The sequence below is a fragment of the Magallana gigas genome, chromosome 4 (assembly GCF_963853765.1).
Source record: "Magallana gigas chromosome 4, xbMagGiga1.1, whole genome shotgun sequence".
NCBI classification, from domain to species: domain Eukaryota; kingdom Metazoa; phylum Mollusca; class Bivalvia; order Ostreida; family Ostreidae; genus Magallana; species Magallana gigas.
In genome coordinates this window covers 11,026,364-11,033,869 of record NC_088856.1, presented here as the reverse complement: position 1 = coordinate 11,033,869, position 7,506 = coordinate 11,026,364, and the positions used below count along the sequence as shown (strand labels likewise).

The 7,506-nt window shown below is 30.5% G+C and overlaps 1 non-coding gene across 1 annotated transcript; it reads left to right on the top strand.

The window, feature by feature from the left end:
* Positions 1 to 4,452: 4,452 nt before the first annotated feature.
* LOC105345449 (uncharacterized) lies at positions 4,453 to 6,257 on the top strand. Its single transcript, XR_010712783.1, has 2 exons — positions 4,453 to 4,796; positions 6,004 to 6,257. It is a non-coding gene; the product is annotated as an uncharacterized protein (transcript).
* Positions 6,258 to 7,506: the final 1,249 nt, after the last annotated feature.

The window sequence follows — 7,506 nt, the reverse complement described above, 5'->3', positions numbered from 1 at the left end:
CATTTAGTGAAAACAATTACATGTAGTACCCTTAAATTCTTAATGCAATTTACTACTGATATTGTCCTTTACTTGCATCAGATTTTCTCCGAAACGAGCTACCGACCTCGGAAAATCACGTATGTTAAATTTACATCGAGATCGAGAGTCGCCATTGTTACATGTAGACAAACTGCACCACTGTACTTTACGGGGCAGGTGATGGTGTTTAAAAGACTATGACAGGCAACCAAAGAGACGATATAAGTCGTATATTGCATGAAAAGCCTAGTAAGGAATCCTAGTTCCTTGCGAGAAAGTTTGTCAAAGTAGTGATCAATAGTAATCAATAGCAAATTCCTGGGAAAAGTGATATAAATTGAGGAACGTGTCGTCTGACCTTTACATTGTTTGTCGATTTGCATACTTTTCCATTTGCATTTTATGTACTAAAACCTATGTACTATTTCTGTAAATATTGATGAGCTGTAAAGCCTAAAATGAATAAAGAAATAATAAATCTATTGGGATTATTAGATATGGATGTCAGCAAAAAAAATTAACGATAATAAAAGTTTCAATATCAGCTCAGAGGAGGGGGCATTTTTATTTAACAATATGCAAATTGATGCATGGGTTACAAGTGTTGTTTAGCCATAAGTTGTATATAAGATGAATATTTCTAAATCAGTATAATTTAATAATTGATAATTTTAATAATAATTAGATAATTTAAATAATAATTGATAAATAATCAACAATAATGATTAATAACAAGTGTTGTTTAGCCATTTATTATATATAAGATAGTCTATTCCTTAATCACTGTAATTAAATGATTCAAATAGAACTTAGACGTTCCACATAGATGAAAAGACAATTGATAATTTTCGATACTTACTCCATTATTTTAGAGTGTGTTAAGTGTCATAATTCATCAAATGCTTCCAGTTACGCAATTTAAAAAAATTATATAATGGAAAATAGATCTATTTTCCTAACATCAGCTATATGTACAATCTGATATTACACAGCTTGTACTGATCAATTTTTTACACAGATATATACACCTATGACAGAAACAGGATATCATATACACAGCAATTCATTTAAGAAAGGTTATGAAAAGTAGGCAATAAAAGACTGTTTAGGTTCATTTTTACCTTCAACAAGTCAGATAATTGTCGTAGTTTGTCCTTTTAACACAACAGCGCAATAATCACATTTTATATCAAAAACGTAAACGAATGCAAGTCTCCACTTTGGTTGTATTATTAAAACCAACCATCATAAAGAAAAAAACAACAAGGAAATTCTAAGCCAAGGTGAAGAATCAACTCAAAGATAGGGTTGCATATGAATTTGTATTTGGAAAAATACCACTTGTCGACCAAATTATCTAACATCTTATACATGTATATATGTCGAAAAAATTCACTTGATCAGATGCAGGTGAATTATCATCTCCATCTCTAATCAAGACCCAACTTTAAGTACTAATACAACCTTAAATATAGTATCCGCGACCTTCTGTACAATATTGCATAAAAATTAATTAAACATGTGCTTTTAAAGGGCATATACGCGATTTGAGTTCACAATTTTCCTTTTACTCCTTTAAGTTTTTGTGTCAGATATATAAACTTTCAGGACAAATTAAACAAGAAACTAAATGTAGCTGTTATCAAACACAAAGAACAAACTAAATACGACTATTTTTAAGTGTTCTCATTTCAAGTTAAACAGTACAAAATGGCGGTTTGAATAATTATAATTGCACAAATTATGATTGCTCGCTGATTTTACTTGAACAGTAATCTATTACTAATTGGAAATAAACTTCTTCCTAATCACTTCTCATGAAAGGAAATTATCCACATACATAAGAATTCATTTAAAAAGAAAATAATGTATTTGATATAGGTAGCTATCTGTTGTAAATTAGGCATTACTTAAAATTCCTTTTATTATTACAAAATCATATGATTGCATTTCACTTCATTGTTAATATATAGTTAATTGAGACAAAACATGTCCTCTATCACTCTTCATGAAAGGGATTCATCCGCATATTAAATCGTATCTGCATGTATATTGCCTTAAATATGAGGTTTAAAAAATGACGAACTTTCAAAAAATGTTATATTTTTGCACCAAAAAAGCATGCTTGCCCAGAAACTATTTGATATACTTTCTTTTTCTGTTGACAAATACAGCAAACCTTAGAATTGAAAAAAGTCCTTCATATTAAATCTTTAAGCTCAGAAAATGTAAAAGAAGTATAATCATATAAAACGTTTAAAGTGCGAAATGAATTTTTACTTTAACTGAATTTTTTGCCGAATTGATCATTCTATTCCATTTGCTTATTATGTACAAAACCGTATGTTCCATTTATTTAAATATTGATGGGCTGATACATGTAAGCCTAAAATGAATAAAAAATTATAAAGTGTATTGGAATTAGTAGATATGTATGTCAACCAGAAAAACAATTAATGATAATAGAAATTATAATATTTTCTCGAGAGGGGGGGGGGGGCAATATGCAAATTTATGAATAGATAACAACTGTTGTTTAGCCATTCTTATTATATAAGATTAAATACTCCTAAATCACTATATAATTTTAAGAATCAAATAGAGATTAGACATAGATGTTCTTCATAAATAAAAAGACAACTAATAATTGCCAACACTTTCTAGATTATATTGTGGTGCGTAAAATGTCATAATTCACGAAATGCAAGTCACGCAATTTAACAAAATAACTACATGTATATTATGGAACATTGATACATTTATCTGATATCAGCGATATGTACAATTTAATATTACATAGCTTGTACCGATCAATTGTTGTTTTTTTTATATCTACACCTGTGACAGAAACAGCAAATTATTTTGAGAAACGTTATGAAAAGGGGAAAAATGAGTAATAACACATTTATCGTTGCATGCACATCCTTTAATGATACAAAAGTGTGAAAATATAAACGTTTTATCTAATAAGTGCTGTAAATATAAGATCAGTTTAGATCTTGTTTTGAAAGAGCTATACATTGTTGTCATTTGCCGATATTTCCTTCTAATTATAAAGAAAAACTTGATGTAGTATTATTTCCAATGAATACCAATCTGCCTAAGCTGATAATTTAGATAAAACCCCCACGTTTAAATGTACGACAAAAATTTAACCCCTCTAGATTGAAAACGTTGTTTAAAGTTGTCGCACTTTCCAAACTATCAAAGATATGAAATTAAATCAAGATGTGAGAACCGAGTGCATTGTCCACTACGCTATTTGTACACTTAAAGTTAGATTTTAAAAATAATTAATGCTAGATAACATTTTATTCTATCTTCAAACCATTGTTACTGCCACAATTTTGAGTTTTAAACCTACGAGTCTCGAAATCACACTTATGTGGGGTTCACCGTAAAACCCTAGTCACATTTCAAAGAACGACCAACGGCAGACAGTTTTTAAGGCACTGCCTGAGGAATATCTCTCTATCTCTCTCTCTCTTTCTCTTTCTTTCTCTCTCTCTCTTGTTCTCTCTCTCTCTCTCTCTTAATTTATGAGCGGAGGAAGTGTCTTCCTAACTCCGCCTCCCAACAACTAACAACAACTACTACAAGAGTTGTGGATATGCATGCTTAGGAAATAGATATAACCCAGGTCTATATAAATTGCTGCTCTTGATTAGTGAAGATGTTCTTATTTTGAAAATTAGGCAAATTTTTCATGCTTTATCTTAGATAAATGAAATACTTATTTAAAGCCTCAACAAGAACTCATCTATACATATGTACCACATCAAAGGATATTTTACAAATATATTTAAAACCGAATGTTATTTATCACAGGCAATGATACGATTATAATACATCACTTGCAATGTTAGAAAACGTTCGTAATTTGATTTGAAGTTCAAAGGACGTCTCAAAAATGCATAAAAATGGTGTTGGATGTTAATGTCATTCATGTAATAAAGATTTGAAAAAACTTAACCCGGTCATAGCAAATTCATTAGTTTAAACAATCCCGTTTTCCATACATATTTCAGCTGTGGAACACCTTATCATTGCCTGAAAAATAACTGCATTGTCTTTGTTGTTTGATGAATTGCATTTTATTCTAGTTTTATACAATTTTTTTCCTGAACGATCCTTGATCATCCCACTTTCACACTGGTGCTGATGTGTGTATGCATAAAAAATATAACAAAAGTCCGGATATCGGTCTTTTATCACGGTATGGCACATTGTACCTATACCTTGTAAAGTCTTTTATAATTCGTATTTTGTAAAACGACGTCCGGTTAATTTATATATTGGACTGTCAAAATAATATTTTATAAAAAGGAGGTCCCCAGTGTTCAACAATGTTTAGAATCATAAAAACTTGTCAAAAACAACATCTGTGACAAGGATAAGTATCAATGTGTTTTGCGTGTTGCAGCAGCATGATAGGTAGGAATATTATAAAAGCTGAAATATCATGCCTATACATATATCACTAAAGAAAGCATTAGATATGTTCTCGTTGTTGCTGGTGCCTGCTCTTGTTTATATTTGCCATGTTCATATTATTACATGTCATTACGAGCTCACAAACGTGGCATACTCGAAACCAGTCACCCTGAGTTCTCTTTTCGACAACGATTCGCGTTACATAGGTTCCAAAGTCGTCAATGGCCTATTTTCTGACCTTACTGCTACCACAGCAGAGAGATCCCCATGGTTGAGAATTGATCTTGGTGCCAGATTTGAAATAAATGAAATTGAAGTATTTGCAAGAGCAGATTGTTGTGGTAAGTCTTATTTTTTATTTTTGTGACGGAACATTGTAATTCAATTGAATTTAAATGTAAGTTTTATAGTTTCATATTTAAACTAAATATCACCGAAATAAATTCAATGGCTCGAGTTCACAAGAGTAAACTGAATAGAACCGTAAACGCTTTACATAAACTGCCAAAAAATCAACTGTTTTTCTGACCGAATTATACGAGTTTAGGTTCTGTAGCAACAAATGTAATGAAGAAACTCATTATAATACATTTTTTTATCCTTAAGAACATAAATTAACACAAATTGTCCTCCTCAGTAACAACAACAATTATAGAAAGGTAAAACCAGGCTTGGGGTAATGCTAAATGTAATGGTAATGCGTGATGCATTGCATTGCATTGCAATGCATTACATGTTTTTAAAGTAATGCTAGTAACATGTAATGCCACAAATTTAGCATTACAAGTAATGATAATGTAATGCATTTCTTTCCAAATTCTAGTATAATGCTGGCATTACTATGCTTATTTTTGCATGTTCATTTTTAAAATTGTGATGAGTAATTAAATAACTGGAATTGTATTGACTAAATTATTTTAAAAAAAGAAATACTTCTTGAAATAAAAATGTTTTAGTTGCATTATTAAAAAGATTTTAAAAATCCATATGCAAGTGTAATTAATAAGAGCTTGAAATCAATAAAAATCATTAAAAATTTTTGGCTCCAATTAGTTTGCATAAAAGTAATTGTTTCTCCTATGAAGAATTTGTCAACAACACACTATGCCCTCGGGACAATCTAAGTATCAAAACAATCTATTGCTTTTTTTTTTTTTTTAGCAAAAATGAAGATTCTGTTCAACCATGATCTCTGGAAGCTTGAAAATACCTTCAATCACTGAAACTCATTTGAAATTAACCTCTCTCACTCTCTCTCTCTCTGTCTCTCTCTCTCTGTCTCTCTCTCTCTCTCTCTCTCTCTCTCTCTCTCTCTCTCCCCCAGGCCTGGGTAAAACGATACTGACTGTTGATTGATTTTTAATGGTGCAAGCCAACACCTCGTCATCAGAAAAGTTTTTACAAGTGTAAACTGTTTCTTAAGTAAATGAAACTGCGTATTACTAACAGACATTGAATTATAATAGTTGCGAATCATTTGTATAACATCCGATAGAAATGATTATTAAAAAGGTCTTGTAAAAACATTAATCATATAATTATTTTCAGTCAATCAGCTACATGATGTTGACTTTAAAGTTGGAGGGAGCATTCACCATATGTATCGATGTGGCCATTACACGGGACCTACTACTGCAATAGGTCAGAGAATCGCTGTCTTCTGTCCTCGCAACACCATAGGGCGATATGTACAGATACAGATAACGAAAGGACCTTCAAATTATTTGACTCCTGCTGAGGTCCTCGTTTGGGGTGTAAAAGTAAACTGAAAACAAAAACCTCAATAAAATGAATGCAAATGATATGTTGCCTTTTATTTTTAAGGTAATACACTGATTTTACTGAGGTAATTAATTAGCTATTATAAAACACTTAGATTAAAGCTTTTGCTTTTCTACTTATATGAATAATTCACTGTTTACACTGCTGTCACTAAGACACCGAATGTAATAAACAAGGTCGAGCCCCTCGGAGATTTAACAGTAAATAGGGTTGTCATACACCAAAGTATTGTCTTTATTTTACAAAAATAGCTATTATGAAGAATTCTATCGAGACAAAGCAATAGTTCAAAGTGATAAACATAATGCCACATAATCTGAGTGTTTTTTTGTAATACTAAAACCAGATTAATGGATTAATGACATGAATATTGAATCCGCTTATCAAAGAAGGCATTATAACCAAATTTCTCAAAGTTTATTTTTCCAAATAAAAGAAAATAATTGTACCCTTAGTATCAGCACATCATTAACAGTTGTTGGCATTATTTACCGACAAAACCAAAAAAATAGTATTTGTTTACTGTTGACATTTCATTAAATATACGTCTTTCCGACTTTAAAAAAAATCGTATTTTTTTTTTATTTTAAGCCTTAAATTTAGAAAACAAAATTCAAGAAGTTACTTGAATAATCTATTAACAGACAACTAATTAAAATGAAATTCATAAAAAAAGTAATCCTATATATATATATTTTAACACTATGCAAATATATTAATATTTTGTTACGTTGTAGGCGACATGTATATTTAAAATGAATTTATAATGTTTTTCGTCCAGAAATATGCGCAGCAATGTTAAGGCATCCCGATGCTAAAATACGGCGTGAAATCGATATTATTTTAATCGTTGCAAAAATACTTTGACCGGGAGTATTTCTTAAAATCTGTGTTACATTTATTGAAAACGATGTTAAACATTATAATTGATGCATTTTTGTGACTTCATATGTACTTTGTAATCACGTGACGGGTGAATCCTAATATTGCAAATAATCTATTTAAATCGCATCGGCGCAGGTGATTAATGACATTAAATCCTACATATTTTTCAGAAAAATCTTTTGTTGAGTCATATACTTTAAATTTTTTGCTTGGGAAAAAAAAGATATTTCTTTATGTATGATATTGTTGAAACGTTACACAAAATCATCAAAATAATGCACATTTTTACTAATCAAAAGCGATTTACAAAAAATTGGGGTAAATCCGTTGGTTTCCCAAGCACGATTTGGTACTTATTCTCTACTTATTTTACGTAAAATATTC